This window comes from Saimiri boliviensis, chromosome 14 (assembly GCF_048565385.1).
Source record: "Saimiri boliviensis isolate mSaiBol1 chromosome 14, mSaiBol1.pri, whole genome shotgun sequence".
In the NCBI taxonomy this organism is placed as follows: Eukaryota; Metazoa; Chordata; class Mammalia; order Primates; family Cebidae; genus Saimiri; species Saimiri boliviensis.
This window is the reverse complement of record NC_133462.1, coordinates 45,336,937-45,360,320: the sequence shown is the minus strand read 5'-3', so window position 1 is coordinate 45,360,320 and position 23,384 is coordinate 45,336,937. Positions and strand designations below refer to the sequence as shown.

The 23,384-nt window shown below is 57.4% G+C and overlaps 1 protein-coding gene across 1 annotated transcript in view; it reads right to left on the bottom strand.

Moving 5' to 3' along the window:
* The window catches only part of SBNO2 (strawberry notch homolog 2), a 66,366-nt gene extending 55,084 nt beyond the window's left edge, over positions 1 to 11,282 (bottom strand). Inside the window, exon 1 of the mRNA XM_039466194.2 lies at positions 11,160 to 11,282. The gene's annotated coding sequence lies outside the window, so the exon portion shown is untranslated. The remainder of the gene's footprint in view (positions 1 to 11,159) is intronic.
* Between the last annotated feature and the right edge of the window lie 12,102 nt (positions 11,283 to 23,384).

Sequence of the window (23,384 nt, the reverse complement as noted above, 5' to 3'; positions counted from 1 at the left end):
CCCTGTGAAGCTCGCCCGGGGGAAGGCAGCTCCAGCTCGATGCCCATGAGCACCAGGACTCAGGTGCCCCAGGCTCAGGCGGCACCAGGCTGTGAATACATTTCCACAGCGTCCCAGGAGGCGTCTGGACGGCAGTAGCGCCAGGCTGCCAGCCAGGGACAGAGACCGCCGCTGCCGGCCTGGGTCAGCCACGCACGGGCACAGGCCGGGCAGGGCTGGGGAAGCCTGGAAGATTGAGGCTAGCCCAGCCCCGCCTGAGATTTCTCAAGCACACTGGGGGGTGGCCCCTCTGTTGGGGATGATGACGAGGTGAGCCCAGCGGGGCGAAGGAGCCAGGGTCTGGGGCGAGCAAGTTCCCAACTTTCCAGTTCTCCCTGCCCCACGAGGAAGGCGGTGGTCCCGGCAGCCCGGCGGTGGAAGGGCTGCAGCCTCGCCGGCCCTGTATATTCCCCAGGAGTCCGTGTGCTCCTCTCACAGGGGAAGGGGTACTGGCCGGACTCAGGGCCCTGCGGACGGGGTCAGAAGCCAGTGCCCAGGAAGCTCCCCTCCCCCCACCAAGGGCCTCACTCCAGGGGGGTCCTCCGGAAGGTCAGGTTGCGCCCATCACTGTCCCTCTCCTGGGAGGGCTCACGGGTGCCAGCCGTGGGGTCGCACACCATACCCCTGATTTCCAGGGAAGCCCCCTGCCCATGCCTTCCGGCACCTTCCAGGGGCCAAGGGGTGGGAAAGTTCCCAAGCTCGGAGATGGCCAGGGGCGGGAAGAGCATGAGGGGGTGGGAAGAGCATGCGTGGGCAGCTGAACTGATGGCTCCTCTTTGCCCAGCCTCCCCCGTGCGTGGCGCCAGGCACTGGGACATGGTAGGCGTGTCCCAGATGCCAGACGCAGTGGAGAGGGTGACGATAACGGAGGAGGAACCACGAGTCTCCCACAGGGTGTGCCCGAGGAGGCTGAGACACCGCGGCCCTGACGCAGGCAAGGTGTCCGGGCCAGAGCCAGGAGGCAAGAGCCAGCGACGCCGGGCGGTGACCCTGACTATGTGAGGCAGGACCCAGAGTGGACTGCAGCCCCCCCTGCATCTGACCCCACTGCTGGGGTCTCCGCCAGGTCAGGGCTGCTCAGCTGACTCCACAGCCCCACTCGGCATGGTCAGCACAGCGCTGAATGAAGGCCTAGAAGGCACGGAGAGAATAAAGCGGGCCCTGGGGGAGGGGCTCAGGGTGCTGCATCCCAAGCCCACCCCAGGACGGGACACCACAGGGCCAGGGGACGTTGGGGCCAAGATGCAAGCAGGGTGCAGCCCCCCGCCCAGCACCTCTGAGGCGGCACTGCCGTCCCTGAGAACAGAGGGAAGCCCAGGTCCCCACGCCAAGGCCAAGCAGAGTAGCGGTGGCTGCTGGCACTCGGCCGGGGGCCCTCAGACAGAGCGAGAGTCCCAAGCCGGAATGTGAGGTCAAATCCTGCTAGGCAGAAACTACACTTGAGGAACCGGGAACTACACCCCACACGCCACACCCCAGACCCCACACCCCAGACCCCAGACTGCAGACCCCCAGACCCCAGATCCTCTGACCCAAGACCGCAGATCCCAGACCCCAGACCCCAGAGGGAGAACACAGTGATGGAACAGAAAAGAGATTCAGTGACGCAAACGCTTATGCAGGAAGAGCCCTCCAGGCCAGGCTGTGGGGACTCTGATGTGGGTCCCCACGGCCAGACCTCACTGCTGTCTGACGGTTAAAGCCCTGTCCACCCCGACCGGTGTGGAACAGCTCCCCATGGTGGCCACGCAGCTTCCACATGGCCGCCATACCTCTGAGGAGCCTGCTCTTGTCTTGTGCTCATTTTTCGTCTTTTTTTTTTTTTTTTCTTTGAGACGGAGTTTCGCTCTTGTAACCCAGGCTGGAGTGTAATGGCGCGATCTCGGCTCACCGCAACCTCCGCCTCCTGGGTTCGGGCAATTCTCCTGCTTCAGCCTCCCAAGTACCTGGGATTACAGGCACGTGCCACCATGCCCAGCTGATTTTTTGTATTTTTAGTAGAGACGGGGTTTCACCATGTTGACCAGGATGGTCTCGATCTCTTGACCTTGTGATCCACCCGCCTCGGCCTCGCAAAGTGCTGGGATTACAGGCATGAGCCACTGCACCCGGCCCTCATTTTCCATCTTTTGGGGCCAAGATGGTGGCCCACGCCTTGCAATCCCTGTGCCCTGAGAGGCCATAGGTGGGAGGACGGCATGAGCCCAGGAGTTGGAGGCCAGCCTGGGCAACAGAGCGACACCTCAACTGCGTGCGGGTGCACACACACACATGCACACACATGCACGCACATACACGCACACACACATACACACATGCACACATGTACACGCACGCACACACACATTCAAAGCCTTTTGACACACTGAGCTTGAGCCTGTGGTCTCCTCTGACCCACAGGTCTTTTTCTCCTGAACAGATGTTAAGCCAAATGCCGCTCACTGGGACTTCCAGTCCTTGGACATGGAGGTGGCCCTACGTACCTTAAATCCGTGCAGACGGTTGTCTGGCCCACCCCACCCCTGCCGCTGTCACTGCCTCACCGGTGGGCTCAGGCCAGCCCGCCTGCAAGCTCTGCCCACCTGGCTCCCTGCAGAGGGCCAAGCCACGCAACACTGATCCCCAGGCAAGAGGCCCACCGGGTTACCACTGTCCTTGAGCTCTTTAAGTCCAGCCTTGGTGACGAAAACGTCACGAGGACCTGCATCTGAGCACAAAGCGCATCAGGTCCTGGAGGAGGAGAAAGAGTCCCTTCCGGCTTCAGGCTGGGCTTGAGGACAGCGGCTCAGAGACCGCCCAGAGCCAGGCGTCAGCGCCGACTGCCGGAGCTACGGTCCCTGTCCTGCGCCTCGCCCGGAGGACGACAGAGCCCCCAAATCACAGAAGCAGGAACCCCAGGTTCGCCAGGGGGGCCTGATCCATCTGCTCTCGAACACAGCAGCTGAAAACCACTCCCAGGTGCTCTCTGGCTCTGGCAGTCCAGAGGTCCAGGTGAGCCGGCTGGCTCCAAGGCTAACATCAAGGCCCGCTGTCCTGAGCCCCGCTCGGGTTATGCAGGAGAGTCCACGCCGGAGCTTGGCTGGGTGGCAGAACTCTGCTCCCTGCGGTCGCCGGGCTAAGGACCCATCCCCCCTGCTGTCCGGGCACTGCACCCCCCATCACGTCGTCCCTCCCTCCTCGAAGCCAGCAAGGTGAGGTCCCTCTCAGGCTTGTGACCTGCGCTTTGCCCCAGCTGGAGAAGGCGCTCACGTGTGAGGACATTCGTGATGACATAAGGCCCTGAGGAATCCAGGGAGACCCCTCTGCAGAGCCCCTGTGCCCCAGGAGGCACCACACCCACAGGTCACGGGGTAGCGAGGTTGGGGCACCGTGGCATCTCTGGGGCTGACCCGGACCCGTAGGACACAGCGCCAGGCCGCAAGGTCTCAGCCTGCGGTCAGGCCTCATGCACAAAAACCCAGGCTCCCGAACGGCCATCCCAGAGCAGAGCCGGCCCCTGAGTACAGCAACAGGCTCTAAGGAACCCAATCCTGCTCCTTTTGGGGGCCCAGAGGCTGTGGAGCCCGAGTGTCCTCCTCAGCTTAACTCCCCGACCCCTCCCACGTCCTCCAAGTGCGGCAGGAGCCGCCTCACCAAGCTGGGGGAGGGGGCCACGCAGGTGCACCCCCGGGAGGGGCGGCGGAGCCTCTGTGGGCAGGAATGTAGCCTGGGTTTCTAGATCATCTGGTTTTTCAAGAGAAGCCACAAGTCTGGGTTTGAGGGTGGCAGCCCCTGGTATTCTGACAGCGACCGTGATTCAGGTGGCCACACCCCCGGGAAGCCCTGGGTGGCCAGCCCTCAGGGCCTCCCGAGAGCTCACGAATCTACCTGGGGGCTCACAGCTCCCCCAAGTTCCTGGGGTCACAGTGATTCCAGGAGCTGATAAAAGCCCCCGAAAATGCCCCTGGCCAGCCCAGCCACAACCGGGCAACACCAACCGCCATTCACCACCCAGGCCCCAGCGCCCAGCTCAGGCCACCAGCCCACTCCACAGCTTCCGGTGCTGGGCTCCTGCCCCGCCAGCCGAGAACATTCCAGTTACTGAACCAGCCCTGGACAGCACACTGCCCCTCACCATCCCCCGAAGCCTCAGAACCCCCTTCACACCCTCGGGTTCCAGGCACCCTGGCGGCCGTCCGTTCCCACAGAGCCTGGCCCATGCACAGAGCAGGGAGGTCGTGGTCATCATATGTGGGTCCTGAGACCTGTTCCACATGGCCCCTGGACACCAGAGGCCAGGCAGTGAGCGCAGCAGACCCCGGAGACGGCTTTCCTCAGTTTACCTGACATGCAGAGGAAGACGCCTCCTGGCTTCAGGCTGGACGGACAGCCGACAACGGTCTCGGGCCATGGTGGAGCAGGGACTTTCTCTGTGACCCTCCCTGGCTGCTCCACCCCAGCAAGTGAGTCAGTTCCATAAACGTTTACTGCCCGCCAGGCCTGCGGCTCACGGGCTCCCCCTCCCCACGCCCCAGCATCCAGCACCTCGGCTCCAGCTGCAGCAGCAGCTCCCAGGAAACACGAGTGACCCGCCTCCCAGAACCCGGCACACATGACTCTCAAAATGTAGCGGGCTCTGGAACCAAGGCCAAAAGCCACCTCTTTCGGTTTCGCTTGGGCACTTGTTCTTGCTGGGGACGGAAGCCGGTCACAAGGCTCCGGGAGGCTCGGGCACCAGTCCTGGAGAAGGTCGCTGAGGCACCAGGGCACCAGGTCCGCCAGTCCCACCTACTCACCCCATGCCCCCCACGGCAGGAAGGCATCCCAGCTGCCCCCAGCATGAGGCTACCCGGGGCGGGGCCTGCAGGGGAGCTGACTCAGCAATGACTCTTCATGCCCCTCCTCCCACCCCGTCACTCACGGGGGTGTCCAGGGTGACAGATCCAGGGGAATCCGCAGGAGAGGCAGGAGAGCCAGGGCACGTGTGAGACCCCATCCCTCACGGGGGCATCCAGTGGGAGATGCCCAGGGTAATCAGCAGGAGAGCCAGAGCACGTGTGAGACCCCATCCCTCCTGGGGGCATCCAGTGGGAGATGCCCAGGGGAATCAGCAGGAAAGCCAGGGCACGTGTGAGACCCCATCCCTCATGGGGCATCCAGTGGGAGATGCCCAGCGGGAATCAGCAGGAGAGCCAGGGCACGTGTGAGACCCCATCCCTCCTGGGGGCATCCAGTGAGAGATGCCCAGGGGAATCGGCAGGAGAGCCAGGGCACGTGTGAGACCCCATCCCTCATGGGGCATCCAGTGGGAGATGCCCAGCGGGAATCAGCAGGAGAGCCAGGGCACGTGTGAGACCCCATCCCTCCTGGGGGCATCCAGTGGGAGATGCCCAGGGGAATCGGCAGGAGAGCCAGAGCACGTGTGAGACCCTACCACTCCTGGGGGCGACCAGTGGGAGATGCCCAGGGGAATCAGCAGAAGAGCCAGGACACGTGTGAGACCCTATCACTCCTGGGGGCATCCAGTGGGAGATGCCCAGGGGAATCGGCAGGAGAGCCAGGGCACGTGTGAGACCCTATCACTCCTGGGGGCATCCAGTGGGAGAGGCCCAGGGGAATCGGCAGGAGAGCCAGGGCACGTGTGAGACCCCAGGCTGAGGGCTGCGTGGGGCCTGAGCTTCAGGGAGATGCTGCCATGCCGAGTTCTCACGAGGTCTCCACCTGGGCCACCAGCCCCTCTGCACCACCCAAGAGGCCCAAGGCCGGCCCCCTCATGCCAGGAGTCCCCTAGGCCCCTTGTAGCAGAATGCATTCTCGGCCCCCTGAAGCCACAAGTAGCTCAGGGGCAGAGCTGGGCCTGAGCAAGGGAGGTGGGGTGACACCATCGCTGGGGCCGTACTGCTGGGGGCCAGGACGGGATGGCTGCCCAGCAGCCCTGATGTGAGCTGGCTGCAGGGCTACTTGGCCAGTTCCCGGGGACACCGTGCTCAATCCTGTGGTGACAACGGGGGCATCCGAAGGACAGGCAGGCCTTACTTTCTGCTAAACACTGTTATTTTCCCTGAAATACAAGCCACACCATGAAGGGCACCTGTCCAGAGCAAACGACTCAAGGGCCGGACCACCATAGCTTCTAATTCCAGAAGATCCCGTCCCCAATAGCATTCACTCTCCAGCCCTCCACATTCCCTGGAACCACGTGTCCACTACCCAACCGTGGACTGGCCTGCTCTGGACATGTCACACGCCATGTGGCCTTTTGCGTCTGGTGTCTCTCCATGAGCACGTCTCTGTGGGGCATCCACACCGGGCCCACAGACGGCAAATTTAACCTCTGCCTCCTCACAGGGCCCAGCAGGACCAGAGCGAGAGCTGACGGGGCCCACGTGTTCGAAATCACCTCTCCTGAGTCCTGGGGCCTGTGACAGGTGACTGTACCTCCCAGCAAGGAGGCATGGCGACCACGGAGCTGGCAGTCTGCTCTTTGTCCCAGCCCGAGGGTGCAGGTGCCAGCAGACCTCCCTGGGGTTGAGGGTGAGAGTGTAGTGGCGAGGGGCGAGGCTGGGAGTCCACCCACGCTGCTGGGTGGGCAGCGGACAGGCCAGGACAGAAACCAGGTCGGGGTGACCTCGCTCTCAGGCTACACCCGGCGGCCAGCCACACCCAGTCCTCCCCGTGCGCTGTCTGACCACACAGCCTTTGGCTGTGGAAAAACTGACTGGAGGCACTCCAGGCCTGCCCACAACAAATCACATGCACACGTGCAACAGGCACAGGCAACACACACGTGCACACAACATACACACGCAAAACACACGTGCACACAACATACACAAAACACACATGTGCACACAGCACACACAACACTGTGCACGCAGCACACGCAAAACACGTGCATGCAACACACACAAAACACACGTGTGCATGCAACACATGCACACAGCACACACAAAACACGTGCATGCAACACACGCAAAACACATGTGCACACAACATGCAAAATACACATATGCACGTGGCACACAAAAACACATGTATGCAAACACAAAAACGTGCATGCAACACACAAATGCATGTAACAAAAACGGCGTGCGACACAAAATGCACACATGCATGTAATGCAAAAAACGCGTGTACGCAACACACGAAAACACATGTGCATGCAACACACACAAAACATGTATGCACACAACACACAAAATGCATATATGCACATAACACAAAAACACACGTATGCAAAAACACACACGCATACAACACAAAATGCACATATGCATGTAACAAAAACACGTGTGCAAACACACAAAAACACAACACACACACAAACATGCACACAACACATACAAAAAACACATGTTCATGTAATACAATACACAAAACACATGCACGCAACACAAAACATGTACATGCAACACACTAAATGTGCACACAACATACAACACACACACATGCATGCGACACACAAAAACGCACAGGTGCACACCACACAAAAACATGCGTACAACACATGCACATAGAGAAAACACGTGCACACCACACAAAATGCACATATGCACATGACACAAAGCACACATGTGCACATGACACACAGAAACCCACCTGTGCAAGCAGCATGTGGGCAAACACGATACACATATGTGAATGCAACACAAGAAACACGTACATACGCACACAACACATGCACACACAAAACACGTGCACAAGACGCACGAGCAGAGGTGCATGGGAACAGGCAACTCATGCACACACCATGCACACAGTGCACACATGTAGAACACAGGAGCACAGGGGCACAGGCAACACGCGTGCACACGCAAAATACACATGTAAACAACATGCACACGTGCATGGGCACATGCACGCACATGCAACACACGCAAGCACACACACATACAAAATACACACACAACACACGAGAACCGGTACATGGGCACAGGCAACACACAACCAAAATACACACATGCACAACACTCTCATGAACAAGGGTTCCCGGGCACACACACAACACACAGCGTACATGTGCACCCATAAGACACACACATATGAAATCCACTAACAACGCACGCGTGCACAGGAGCACAGAACCACAGGCATGCACGTTCACACACAATGTATGCACATACACGCCACACTCACAGCACATGTGTGTGCGTGCACATGGCACAATACACAAACACACAGGCACATATGTGCACACAGCACACAGCCGCCTCCACGGCACCTCCGGGAGTGCTTACAGCTGTGGATCACAGGACACCGCCCCTTCCCGGAGCTGATCCCACCCCCAGCACGGGCTCCCTGGGAGGGAGGCCTCTGGGAACTGGACTGGTTCTGCCCACACAGTTGCCTCTTTGTTCGGAGCACAGCTCACTCTCGCGGTGTTGACGTTTCCGCTTGGGCCCTGCTGGAGGGGCATCTGTGACTCTGCTGGAACTGGGCTGGGCCAAGCCCAAGCTGGTCACACCCCGGAAGATGGGGGAGGCTTTAGGCAGCCAGGGTGGGCTAGGGGTAACTGGCACAACCTCTCTCTGCCTCTGTTTCCCCGCCAGGTGAGAGGGCAGTGACCGCCCGTGGTCACGTGGCCAGAGAACATGTGCCCTCTCCCCCGTACCCGCACACCTGGGCGCCTCCTGTCCAGCCCAGGCCGGACTACAAAGCCAACTGAGAGGGAATGAATGAACCAACTTCACGCTGCCTCTGCTGCGCTCCGCCTGACAGGCTGCCCCAGAAGTCCAGCCCATGCCTGGGCCCGGCTCCCCGCAGCCCTGCCCACGCAGCCCCTCCACACCACGGTCCTCCTGGCTCCCAGCAGGGGTGGGCCGATGTCTGCTGGAATCCTCAGAGTTAAACAAAAGGTCCTCCCTGCGGTCTGAAATCACACTCCCCGGGCTGGCAGGTGCCTTCCAAGTCCTTCCCTTTCCAAGGAGGAGAGCCTGCCTGCCACTCCCCTGCCATGGGAGGCCCCGGTACCTCCGTCCTGCTTTCTCCATCCCACCCACCAAGAGGTCAAGAACTCTGAAGGTGGCCGGGCTTAGTGGCTCACGCCTGCAACCCCAGCACTTTGGGAGGCCGAGGCGGGTAGTCACGTGGTCAGTTCAAGACTGGCCTGGCCAATAGGATGAAACCCCATTTCTACTAATAATACAAAACTCAGCAAGGCGTGTTGGTGGGTGCCTGTAGTCCCAGCTACTCAGGAGGCTGAGGCAGAAGAATTCCTTGAACCCAGGAGGCAGAGGTTGTGGTGACCCGAGATCATGCCACTGCACTCCAGCCTGGGCAACAGAGCAAGACTCCATCTCAAAAAAAACACAAGTCTGTAGGTGGCCTGGAGTAGGCCACTGTGAGACGCCCTCATGCCATCACCGGGCCACCGCTGGGAAAATCTGGGGCCGGCAGCCAGAATGCCTGAAGGCCAGAGGCCGTCTGGGAAGACAGGGCTGGGATGACACCTGCCCAGCCTGCCACAAACTGTGGGTCACAGGTCCCCACTGCTCCCCTTCCAGGCAGAGTCAGGGAGACACTCCTAGCCCAGGGATGGCACCCACAACAGCACAGCAACCCCCAGGAAGCAGCGCCGGGGTCTTTGCTGCCCTGGCCCAGAGGAAGAGGCCTGGCCTGGGACAAAGTTCAAGGCCCGTAGTGGGCGGGCCGGCTCCCAATGGGGTCTGCAGCCCTGGGCCCTCGTCTGTCCTGTGCTCTTCTCTTGAACGTCTGGAGGCACCGCAGTGAGTGGGGTGCTGGGTTCCAGGCCCTGATCCGCTCCCCTGACAGCTGAGTACGTAGGTGCCCAGCTAAGGACAGCCGGACTTCACTCCCTCTGCCACTCTGTAAAACACTCACCGCCCCCCACAAACTGGCAGCCAGCATCACCATAGGCTAGCTCCAAGGTCGGGCATCCTCGCTGCCAGGGTGTGCAACAGATGGCACCAAACCCGTCCCGTCCCGGCAGTCACAGGCAGGAAGGACGTCCCGAAGCAGGCGGGAGCAACAGGCATTCCGGGAAGCAGGAGCCAGGGGATGCCCCGGCTACACGTTTCATAGATTTGATTTTTTTTTTTTTTAAACTTTTCAGAATGTTAATCAGTTCATCCAGGGAGACACCCACCGACCTGGCCCAGCACCATCCGTGCCCAGCGTCCCCAGAAGCACTGGGTGGGCTCTCCACAACCCCTGCCCCCACCAGCCTGGGGACTGGTACCTCCAGGCCCTACCAGCCTTATTCCTCAGGGCTCTGGGGTCGGGGGAAGAGTGTCCTACGAGGGATACGGTGGGGACCCCTTCCCATCCACCGACACGCGCTGCACCCCGGCCGCACTCGGGCCATCTCAGCCAGCTGTCCTCCCACCCGCTGGCCCCTGGAAGCCGGTTTCAGAGCGACCCGAACTCCCACCCCAACACGCACTGCAAATCTCGCCCAGATGGCCCAGGTGACAGCTAACGCCAGCAAGCCCCCATCCCAAACCGGGGGACCTCCACGCCGAAAACGAGAAACCAGCGTTATCTGCCCCCGAAGAGGAGTCAGAGGCCCCGGGGCGGGGGAGGGGGAGGAGCTGGTGGAAGGAGGGAGGTCGGCACTGCCGGGTCAGGAGGGCAGGGGTCCTGGGACCGGGGACACGAACACCCAAGGAGCCCGGAGTCTGCAATCGTTGGGGCGGGAGAGCTCGGGGGTCGCTCCGAGGAAGGGATCGAGGTCACAAGGCGCACCCCAAAGGGAGGGGCAGGATACCGCGGAAAATCGGGTGCGGGGGTCACCGAGGGACTCAGGGGAACCAGGAGTGCGGGGTCAAGGGTTACCAGAATACGAAAGGTCGGGGGTCACCAAGCCGAGCGGGGCAGGGAGTCGCCGGGAAGAGCGGGAAGGACAGGTTGGGGGGGTGTCGTGGGAGGTGGGGTCAAGGTTCACGGCAGGGGGTGGCCCGGAGGGGGCAGGTCGAGGTTCACGGCGGGGGTCCAAGTCGGCGGCGAAGGGCGGGGTCTGGAGGGGTCGCGGCGGAGGGCAGGGGTCGCTGCGCGCTCGCCCCCGCCCCGCGGCCCCCAGAACCCCAAGCCCCGGGCGCGGGGGTCCGCGGGGAGCGCCGGACCTGTGGGGCCAGGCGGGGGTTGCGGCGGAGCAGGGGCGGGGGTCGCAACCAGAGCCTCACCTTGGGCCCGGGTCCAGCCGGGCGCGGAGCCCGCAGCGCCTCAGTTTCTCCGAGCCTCGCAGCGGCCTCCGCTCACTTCCGGGTTTCGGGCGCCATCTTGGGGGCCCCGCGCACTTCCGGTCATGCCGCGGGGCGGGGCCTCCCACTATGAGGGGCGGGGCCTCCCGCCGTGGGGGCGGGGCCTCGTGTTTGGGCGGGGCCACCTTCCAAGCCAATACCTTGAAGTCCCTGGGACTCGCGCGGCTCTGGGTTCCAATCCCGCCCTGCCTGGTCCTCTTGAGACCCCTGCAAAGGCCTTCACCTCCTCAAGCCTCAGTTTCCTCTTCTATACCGTGCTGGTCAAATGGAACCTGCTTTGTGGTACGGCCTGCCCCGTTTTCCTCCCTCGGAACCCCCTCCAGGCTTCTGCATGTGCCGCGTTTCCCACTGGGGCACACTCACCGCACACTTTTTTTTTTTTTTTTTTTTTTTTTGAGACGGAGTTTCGGTCTTGTTACCCAGGCTGGAGTGCAATGGCGCGATCTCGGCTCACCGCAACCTCCGCCTCCTGGGTTCAGGCAATTCTCCTGCCTCAGCCTCCTGAGCAGCTGGGATTACAGGCACGCGCCACCATGCCCAGCTAATGTTTTTTTGTTTGTTTGTTTTTTGTTTTTTATTTTTTGTTTTTGAGACAGAGTTTCGCTCTTGTTACCCAGGCTGGAGTGCAACGGTGCGATCTCGGCTCACCGCAACCTCCGCCTCCTGGGTTCAGGCAATTCTCCTGCCTCAGCCTTCTGAGTAGCTGGGATTACAGGCACGCACCACCATGCCCAGTTGATTTTTTTGTGTTTTTAGTAGAGACAGGGTTTCACCATGTTGACCAGGATGGTCTCGATCTCTTGACCTCGTGATCCACCCGCCTCGGCCTCCCAAAGTGCTGAGATTACAGGCGGGAGCCACTGCGCCCGGCCCTCACCCCACACGTTTAATCTGAAACTCTCTCACCAGGTAACCACAGCACTTTGGGAGGATGAGGTGGATGGACCACTTGAGGTCGGGAGTTCGAGGCCAGCCTGGACAACACCGTGAAACCCCGTCTCTACTAAAAATACAAAAATTAGCCGGGCGTGGTGGCACGCACCTGTAGTCCTAGCTACTCAGGAGGCTGCGGCAGGAGAATCGCTTGAACCCAGGAGGCGAACATTGCAGTGAGTTGAGATCACACCACTGCACTCCAGCCTGGGCAACGGAATGAGACGCCGTCTCAAAAATAAATAAATATATAAAATGAAACTAAACAATCACCTCTGGACCTGTCAGACATACTCTCTCACCAAAAGTTCTGTCTGTACATTAATCTCTCTCCCTAACCAAATACAGTCCTGGAGCCTGCAACATGCTGACTGGCACATGAGGGGTTGGGTAAGTCCCAGGGGCTACCCTCAAGAGAGCAGGGTCCTTTCAGGCAGGGCCGGGAGGGCCTGAGGGGCTCCTACTCTAGGTGGCTGTGGTGGGAGGTTGCCCTGCGCAGGGAGCCAGAGCTCCCGGGGTAGTTTTTCTGTGACTTGAGCCTGTTGGGCCCATGAAGAGGTAGGCTGGACCAGTGAAGGGAGATCTGGCACCAGAGGCCCCTCCCCTCTTTCCAACCCCCTGAAACTAGAGTTGATTTGTCAGTGACTTCCAGTCGATGATGCTCTGTGATTGGTCATGAGCTGGGAAAAGCCACGGTCTCACAGAGGACTCAGCTCTCTGTCCCAACATCAGAAAACCCCTGGCCTAGGAGAGAGAGAAACAGGCCCAGACGCTCCCATATGCAGGATCTCAGGGAGGGTTGAAATCTCTGCCTAGGGCTTCATAGAAGGCTGCATGGTGAAGAGGGTGTTGAAGCTGGGGTTTTGAAGTTCAAGTAGGAGTGTGCCAAGCACTCAAGAGTAGGAAGAGCAATCAGGGCAACAAAATCTATCGAAAGTCCTGGTAAGGCAGCTAATAAATATGTTTAAAATCTCTTTGCACCTCTCTACAAAATTCAGACCAAGAGCCGGGTGGGGGTGGCTTACACCTGTAATCCCAACACTTTGGGAGGCTGAGGCAGGAGGATCACTTGAGGTCAGGGGTTTGAGACCAGCGTGACCAACATGGAGAAACCCCATCTCTACTAAAAATACAAAAAAGTGAGCCAGGCATGGTGGTGCACGCCTGTAGTCCTGGCTACTCGGGAGGCTAAAGCAGGAGAATCGCTTGAAACCGGGAGGCAGATGATGCAGGCCGAGATCGCGCCGGTGGGCACAAGACTCCATCTCAAAAAAAAAAAAAAAAAGAAAAGAAATTCAGGCCCAGGACTCCTGTCATCAAACCCAAAAGTATAAGGGAGCAGATGAGGAAACTGAGACCCAGAAGGGGTAAGTGATGTATCCAGAGTGAGGGGCACTTGGGTATGCTTCATTCTTGCAAATCTGGGTGCTCATCTCAACCTTGAGACTATTTTCACAGCAAATGGAGCAGCAGTTACATTGAGCAATGGGCACTCAAGATTTGGGGCCGGGCACAGTGGCTCATGCCTGTAATCCCAGCACTTTGGGAGGCCGAGGTGGGTAGATCACGAGGTCAAGAGATCGAGACCATCCTGGTCAACATGGTGAAACCCTGTCTCTACTAAAAACACAAAAAATTAGCTGGGCATGGTGGCGCGTGCCTGTAATCCCAGCTACTCGGGAGGCTGAGGCAGGAGAATTGCCTGAACCCAGGAGGCGGAGGCTGCGGTGAGCCGAGATCATGCCATTGCACTCCAGCCTGGGTAACAAGAGCGAAACTCTGTCTCAAAAACAAACAAAAAAAAGATTTGGAAGCGTGAGGAAGCCTGTCTGGGGGCGGGAGGGTGACGGCCACGTCTGCTCATTTCCTCCCACGCCGGATCATCCACACAACTTTTCAGGACCGGTGAAAATAAAAATTCGGTGCCCCCGACACAAAACATATTTAATAGCTTCAGTTAGGGAACGGCCAAGCTTCACGCTGAGCACCGGGACCCCCGAGAGAGCGCAGGCGCTGGGCAAAGCCCTGAGTCACGCACCCACGACGCCCGACCTGCTCCTACCATGGCCCTCTGGGGTAGGGACTGGATGACCTGCATTTCCCAAGGGAGGAAACTGAGGCACGAACTGTGCGGGAGCCACACCGAGTGAACCAGGAAGAGGTGTGGGCTTGATCTCTGCCACGTCCACCTCAAGAAACCACGAGGTGTTGATGGGTAATTCTGCCTGGAGTGGGGGCAGTTTGCCCAGGCTGGGGTGGGTCTGGCCATCTCAGCGTGCAGGAATCTACCCAGTCGGGGGATGTCTAGGGAATTAGTCAGATGTGGGGATTTCCAGGGAATCACAGGAGGTGACTTCGGAGAGCAGTAGGGGCACAGTGCTGCAAATGCACTGTGTGACCCAAAGAAAGTTAATTCACCTCTCTGCACCCGGTGTTCCCACCTGTAAAATGGGGAGGGTGATAATAATAGCAACTATTAGATAATAATAGCAAATAGCATTGAGTTGTTCAGACAACTCAATGGACAGACAGTGCCTAACAGTATTTCACCACTGTGACTATTTCCAGATGAATTTTTTTTTTTTTTTTTTTTTTGAGATGGAGTTTCGCTCTTTGTGCCCAGGCGGGAATGCAATGGTGCGATCTCAGCTCACTACAACCTCCGCCTCCTGGGTTCAAAAGATTCTCCTGAGTAGCTGGAATTACAGGCGCCCACCACCATACCCAGTTAATTTTGTATTTTTAGTAGACACAGGTTTCTCCATGTTGGCTAGGCTGGTCTCGAACTCCTGACCTCGGGTGATCTGCCTGCCTCCCACCTAGCCTCTGAAATAATATATATGTGTGTGTGTGTGTGTGTGTATATATATATATATATATATATATATATATATATGTTTTTTTTTTTTTTTTTTTTTTTTTTAGAACGGAGTTTCGTTCTTGTTACCCAGGCTGGAGTGCAATGGCGCGATCTTGGCTCACCGCAACCTCCGCCTCCTGGGTTCAGGCAATTCTCCTGCCTCAGCCTCCCGAATAGCTGGGATTACAGGCATGTGCCACCACGGCCAGCTGATGTTTTGTATTTTTAGTAGAGCCAGGGTTTCACCATGTTGACCAGGATGGTCTCGATCTCTTGACCTTGTGATCCACCCACCTCGGCCTCCCAAAGTGCTGGGATTACAGGTGTGAGCCACCGCTCCCGGCCCTGAAATATATATTTTTCAACAACCTCTGACTCCATTGCCCAGGCTGCAGTGCAGGGGCGTGATCTCAGCTCACTGCGACCTCCACCTGCTGGGCTCAAGTGATCCTTCCCGGTCAGCCTCCCAAGGAGCTGGGACTACAGGCATGCACCACCATGCCTGGCTAATTTTTTTACTTTTTGTAGAGACAAGGATTCATCATTTTGGCCAGATTGGTCTTGAACTCCTGAGCTCAAGCAATCCTTCCACATTTGCCTCCCAAAGTGCTGGGATTACAGGTGTGAGCTACTGCACCTGGTCTATTTCTTTCTTTCTTTCTTTTTTGTTTTGAGACAGGGTCTCACTCTGTCACCAAGCACCAGGCTGGAGTGCAGTGGCGCGATCTCAGCTCACTGCAACCTCCGCTCCCGGGTTCAAGCAATTCTCCTGCCTCAGCCTCCTGAGTAGCTGGGATTACAGGCACGTGCCACCATGCCCACCTGATTTTTGTATTTTAGTAGAGACGGGGTTTCACCATGTTGGCCAGGATGGTCTCGATCTCTTGACCTCGTGATCTGCCTGCCTTGGCCTCCCAAAGTGCTGGGATTACAGGTGTGAGCCACCAAGCCCAGAACCCTCTTTCTTTCTTTCTTTTCTTCTTCTTTTTTTTTTGTAAAGATGGGATATCACTGTGTTGCCCAGGCTGGTCTCAAACTCCTGGCCTCAAGCGATCTGCCTGCCTCGGCCTCCCAAAGTGCTGGGATTACACCCATGAGCCACTATGCCCAGCCTGTCTTAATTATTTCAAACTGCAAAACTTCAGACACACCTGAAGGTTGTTCATAAGAACATTCTTGGCCTATGCCTCAGTTTCCCCATCTGGGAGGTGCCATCCTGGATTCCCCCTCCTAGCCTCAGTGTCTCTCCTGGGCAGCAAGAAGGACTCTGGGACTGTGGACTGTGCGCATTCTCCCATCCAAGGGCCTGAGGCAGATGCCCAGGGAGGAGGAGCTCCCACACAGAATCTCAGACCTGGGCAGGTGAGGCGGGCAGGTGGGTCTGGCCTAGCCCGGCCCGATGTGGGGGCAGGGATGGGATGGAGCCACTTCCTGTTTCTCCACATTCTGGAAAGTCCCTGTGTTCCCAGGCTGCAGGGACACCACCTCCCTGCCAGCCCTCCTGGGTCTGATCCTTACCACACCACTTCTCCTTTCTCCACCCACTTCCCCGTGGACGGGCCTCGGCCCGCCCCTTCCCTCTGCCTCTGCCCTCTTTTCTCTCCCAGTCGGGCCCTTCCCAGCGTGCAGAGGGACAACTGAGGCGGTGGCAGCCCAGCCTGTGGGACCAGGAGGCTACAGCTGCTGCCCCTCTGTCTCTCTCTGTCTCTGTCTGCCTGCCTCTCTGTCTCGCTCTGTCTCTGTGTGTCTGTCTCTTTCTCTGTCTTCGTCTCTCTGTCTCTCTTTGTCTCTCTGGGTGTCTGTTTCAGTTTCTGTCCCTCTGTCTCTGTGTCCCTCTGTCTCTCTCTCTCGCTCTCTGTCTCTGTCTGTTTCTATGTCTCTATCTCTGTATCCCTGTCTCTCTGTTTCTCTGTCTCTGCCTTTGTCTGTCCTGGACCCTTCAGCCACCAGCCCCCTCCCGTGGCCGCCCTCACGTGTCAGCACCACGCCTTCCCTGTGGCCAGGGCCACCTGCTCCAAGGTGTCCTCTGGCTGGTGCTGGCCGGAGTGTTCCTGGGCCCTCCGGCTCCCGGCTTAGCCAGGCCCAGGCCCAGAGCGAGACCCTGCCAGACCAGGCCGGGGCAGCCTCTGTGCCAGGACAACTTCAGGGAACAGCAAACCTGTCGGACGGGTTTCCTTCCCACCTCCGCACTGACGCTGGGACAGCTGGGTGGAAGGGGCCAAGTGGCACCACTGACCTAGCACCCCAGGCGGGGCCCAGGTCACAGCAGCATAGTCTGGCTCAGGGCTGTGTCCTGAGGTCGGGCACCCAGGGCAGGCTGAGTGAAGGAAGGTCAGTCATCTGCTGGTCACCCGGCATGGAGGATGAATGGGGAGAAGCTGAGCTGGGGGAGGTGCCTCAGGCCTGTAATCCCAACACTTTGGGAGGCCGAGGCGAATGGACCACTTGAGGTCAGGAGTTCGAGACCTGCCTGGCCAACATAGTGAAACCCCATCTCTGGTAAAAATAGAAAAAAATAATGGCGTGGTGGCGTGCACCTGTAATCCCAGCTACTAGGGAGGCTGAGGCAGAAGAATTGCTTGAACCCAGGAGGCAGAGGTTGCAGTGAGCTGAGATCACACCACTGCACTCCAGCCTGGCACCTGGCGACAGAGTGAGACTGTGTCTCAAAAAAAAAAAAAAAGAAAAGAAAAGAAAAGAAGAAAAAGAAAAAATACAAAATTAGCCAGGTGTGCTGGCGTGCACCTGTAGTCCCAGCTATTCGGGAGGCTGAGGCAGAGGTTTCAGTGAGCCAAGATCACATCACTGCATTCCAGCCTGGGCAAAAAGAGTGAAACTCTGTCTTACAACATAATAATCATAACTAATTAAACTTTGTTTGGGCTGGGTGAGGTGGCTCACACCCATAATCACAGCACTTTGGGAGGCCGAGGGAGGCGGCTCACCTGAGATCCGAAGTTCAAGACCATCCTGGCCAACGTGGTGAAAACCCATCTCTACTAAAAATACAAAAATTAGCCAGACGCGGTGGTGGGCACCTATAATCCCAGCTACCTGGGAGGCTGAGGCAGGAGAACTGCTTGAACCCGGGAGGCGGAGGTTGCAGTGAGCTGAGATGGCGCGAGAACACTCCAGCCTGGGCGACAGAGCAAGACTCCATCTCAACAGTAAATCAATAAATTAATAAATTTTGTTTGTAGTGAAGGGGGTCTCACTGTGTTATCCAGGTTCATCTTGGACTCTTGGCTCTAAGTGATCCTCCCACCTGGGCCTCCCGAAGTGCTGGGATTACAGGCGTGAGCCACCCCAGCCAGACTAAACTTCTATCAAGTGCCCATGGCGAGCCAGGATTGAGCTACAGAAAATCCAGGGAGACAACCCCCAGGATCCTCCGACCGGGTGTTCTGCACCCAGGACCGTGTCTAAGGGCGGGCGACGGGGCAGAGGCCTGGAGTGCCAGGTCAAGTCATGTAGCTTTGTCCCTGGGGTGGTGGGAGCCACGGGAAGAAGTCGGGCACCAGCGGAGATACCGGAGGGCTGCGGGCAGGGCAGGGGCAGGGTGGGGTTGCCATGTGGGGAGGGGAGGTTGGGGCCCTGTATTCATCCAAGACGCATTTCTTTTTTATTTTATTTATTTATTTTTTTTTGAGATGGAGTTTCGCTCTTGTTACCCAGGCTGGAGTGCAATGGCGCGATCTCGGCTCACCACAACCTACGCCTCCTGGGTTCAGGCAATTCTCCTGCCTCAGCCTCCTGAGTAGCTGGGATTACAGGCACGCGCCACCATGGTCAGCTGATTTTTTGTATTTTTAGTAGAGACGGGGTTTCACCATGTTGACCAGGATGGTCTCGATATCTTGACCTCATGACCACCCGCCTCAGCCTCCCAAAGTGCTGGGATTACAGGCGTGAGCCACCATGCCCGGCTATTTTTTTTTTTTTTTAAGAAGGAGTTTTGGCCAGGCACAGAGGCCAAGGTGGGTGAATCATGAGGTCAGGAGACCAAGACCAGCCTGACCAACATGGTGAAACCCCGTCTCTACTAAAAATACAAAAATTAGCCGGGCGTGGTGGCATGTGCCTGTAATCCCAGCTACTTGGGAGGCTGAGGCAAGAGAATCACTTGAACCTGGGAGGCGGAGGTTGCAGTGAGCCAAGATCATGCCACTGCATTCCAACCTGAGGACCAAGCGAGACTCCATCTCAAAAAAACAAAAACAAAAAAAAAGAAGGAATCCCACTCTGTCACCAGGCTGGAGTTCAGCAGCGCAATCTCTTGCCTCAGCCTCCCGAGTAGCTGGGATTACCGGCAGGCACCACCATGCCCGGCTACTTTTTGTATTTTTAGTAGAGATGGGGTTTTGCCATCTTGGACAGCATGGTCTTGATCTCCTGACCTTGTGATCCACCCGCCTCAGCCTCCCAACATGCTGGGATTACAGGCATGAGCCACTGTGCCCGGTCCCAAGATGCATTTCTTGGTGCCACCCAGGGCCAGGCACCACTTGTCAGGTGCCAGGGCCACCACAGAGAAGAGACACACGCCGAGGGGGCCCCCAGGCCACAAAGAAGCCGGTCACAGGAGCAGCCTGGGACCCAGACACCTTGGCCCTTCTCAGGAGGACCCTACCACGGGAGTTTGAGGCAAGGTTCCCAGGAGGTAGTATAGGCTCCAGGCCCCACCCCGGCTGCCCTGAGGGTATGCAGCCGTCAGCCCAGTGCTGATGTCACCTGCATGGGGACTTCCTGGACCTTTACCTCCCATTTGCTGCCTGGCCCCAAGGGAAATTCCAGAGAAGCCCGGGCCACTCCTGGCTGACTCATTCTAGATGGCAGCCGCACAGCGGCACAGGAGGGGCTGGGCAACGGGGGGCCTGGGGCATTTGGAGAACTTCATGGAATCTGACCACGTTCTTCTAGGGCCAGTTTCTGCTGCATCCCACGAGGACTTGGGGAAAACTTGGACTCCCCAGCCCCAGGCCTGGCATCTATTTTTTTTTTTTTTTTTTTTTTGAGACAGAGTTTCACTCTTGTTGCCCAGGCTTGAGTGCAACGGCGCGATCTCAGCTCACTGCAACCTCCGCCTCCCAGGTTCAAGCGATCCTCCTGCCCTAGATTCCCAAGTAGCTGGGATTACAGGCACTTGCCACCATGCCCGGCTAATTTTTATGTTTTTAGCAGAGATGGGATTTTGCCATGTTAGCTGGGCTGGTCTTGAGCTCCTGACCTCAGGTGATCCGCCTGTCTTGGCCTCCCAAAGGGCTGGGATTACAGGTGTGAGCCACCACACCCGGCCCAGGCCAGCATCTGCAGGGCACAAGTGGGAATCTGGGTTCTAGGAGGTGAGAACTGGATGGGGGGTGGTTGCATTGGTCTGGAGTGCTTTTCCTTCCCCGAAGTCTTTCTCATATCGCCAAGGCTGCAAGAGAGACTGGCGCCGGGCGCGGTGGCTCACGCCTGCAATCCCAGCACTTTGGGAGGCTGAGGCCAGCGGATCACGAGGTCAAGAGATCAAGACAATCCTGGTCAGCCGGGCGCCGTGGCTCAAGCCTGTAATCCCAGCACTTTGGGAGGCCGAGGCGGGTGGATCACAAGGTCGAGAGATCGAGATCATCCTGATCAACATGGTGAAACCCCGTCTCTACTAAAAATACAAAACATTAGCTGGGCATGGTGGTGCGTGCCTGTAATCCCAGCTACTCGGGAGGCTGAGGCAGGAGAATTGCCTGAACCCAGGAGGCGGAGGTTGCGGTGAGCCGAGATCGCGCCATTGCACTCCAGCCTGGGAAACGAGCGAGACTTCATCTCACACACACAAAAATGATAAGTTTCATGGCAGAGCACAGGCGCATGCCTGCAATCCCAGCACTTTGGATTGCTTGAGCTCAGGAGTTTGAGACCAGCCTGGGAAATACGGTGAAACTCTGTGTCTACCAAAAATCCAAAAGAGCTTAGCCTGACGTGTCACGAGCCTGTAGTCCCAGCTACTCAGGAGGCTGAAGTGAGAGGATCACCTGAGCCCAAGAGGCGGACATTGCAGTGAGCTGAGATTGCTTCACTGCCCTCCATCCTGAGTGACAGAGCAAGACCCTGTCTCTAAATAAAAACTTAAAAAATAAAAAATGTTTCAGAAGAAATTATAATATCATCTGAATAGTTTCAAGATATAAGGGGACAAGGACTACCAAAAGCCTTCTTTTCTTTTTTTTTTTTTTAAATACAGGGTTTCACCATGTTGGTCAGGCTGGTCTTGAACTGTCGACCTCAGGTGATCCGCCTGCCTTGGCCTCCAAAGTGTTTGGATTACAGGCATGAGCCACCACGCCTGGCCTCCAAAAGCCTTCTTTTTTTTTTTTTTTTTTTTTTGAGATGGAGTTTTGCTCTTGTTACCCAGGCTGGAGTGCAATGGCGCGATCTCGGCTCACCGCAACCTCCGCCTCCTGGGTGCAGGCAATTCTCCTGCCTCAGCCTCCTGAGTAGCTGGGATTACAGGCACACGCCACCATGCCCAGCTGATTTTTTGTATTTTTAGTAGAGACGGGGTTTCACCATGTCGACCAGGATGGTCTCGAACTCTCGACCTCTTGATCCACCTGCCTTGGCCTCCTAAAGTGCTGGGATTACAGGCTTGAGCCACCGCGCCCGGCCCAAAAGTCTTCTTAACAAGAAAACGTGTTTTATATATTTACTTTTTCTTTATTTTGGGACAGAGTTTCACTCTTGTTGCCCAGACTGAAGGGCAGTGACGCAGTTTTGGCTCACGGCAACCTCTGACTCCCGGGTTCAAGCGATTCTCCTACCTCTGTCTCCCGGGTTCAAGCCTCCCAAGTAACTGGGACTACAGGCACCTACCACCACACCTAACTTTTTGTATTTTTAGTGGAGACAGGATTTCACTTTGTTGGCCAATCTGGTCTCGAACTCCTGACCTTAGGTGATCTGCCCGCTTGGCCTCCCAAAGTGCTGGGATTATAGGCATGAGCCATCGTGTCCAGCCTTAATTTATTTGTTTTAAGGTTTTTTTTTTTTTTTTAAACTGAGTCTCACTCTGTCACCCAGGCTGGAGTGCAGTGGCACCATCTCAGCTCACTGCAACCTCCGCCTCCCGGGTTTAAAGCAATTCTCCTGCCTCAGCCTCCCAAGTAGCTGGGATTACAGGCACCCACAACCATGCCCACTAATTTTTGTATTTTTAGTAGGGACAGGGCTTTACCATGTTGGCCAGGCTGGTCTCCAACTCCTAATCTCAGCTGACCTGCCCACCTCGGTCTTCCAAAGTGCTAGGATTATAGCGTGAGACACCTTGTCTGGCCGGAAACATATTTTATTTTGGTGATACAAAATAAAGCCACAGCCAGGCACAGTGGTTCACTCCTGTAATCCCAGCACTTTGAGAGGCTAAGGTGGGAATATTGCTTGAGCCCAGGGGTTTGAGACCAGCTGGGGTAGCAGAGTGAGACTGATCTCAACACAGCAACAATGAAAATCAATCAGTCAATTCATCAATCAATGTGATGAGTAATGTCAGGACACTTTCCTTTTCTTTTTTGTTTATTTTATTTTATTTTTTTTTGAGACGGAGTTTCGCTGTTGTTACCCAGGCTGGAGTGCAATGGCGAGATCTCGGCTCACCGCAACCTCCACCTCCTGGGTTCAGGCAATTCTCCTGCCTCAGCCTCCCGAGTAGCTGGGATTACAGGCACGTGCCACCATGCCCAGCTAATTTTTTGTATTTTTAGTAGAGACGGGGTTTCACCATGTTGACCAGGATGGTCTCGATCTCTCGACCTCGTGATCCACCCGCCTCGGCCTCCCAAAGTGCTGGGATTACAGGCATGAGCCCCCATGCACTGCCTTTATTTCATTATTTTTTACTTTTTACTTTTTTTTTTTTTTTTAAAGATGGGGTTTCTCCATGATGGCCAGGCTGGTCTTGAACTCCTGACCTCAGGTAATCCACCCACCTCAGCTTCCCAAAGTGCTGGGATGACAGGCGTGAGCCACCGCGTCCGCCCACCACGGCGAGGACAGGACTATTGGTCCCCTCCTCCTGCCTCCTGCCCTGCGCTCCAGGAGGGCGCCCCAGAACCCGGAGGTCCTCACCGCCGGGGCGGGGTCTGGGCTCAGCCTCGCGCACGCGCACTCACCCTGTTCGCCGGCGTCTCCGCCGCAGCCCGCGCGCGTCCCCTGGCGGCCGCAGCGGTCGGCACAGACAGCCGGCTCCTTTTCTACCCGCGGCGGGATTCCCGGCAGGGGCGTAGGAAAGACCCCTCCGGCTGCTGCAGGGCCAGTGGGTGCGAGGCTTGACCCCACTCCGTTGCGTGGGGGGCTGGGCTAGGTCTGCGAAGCGGGGC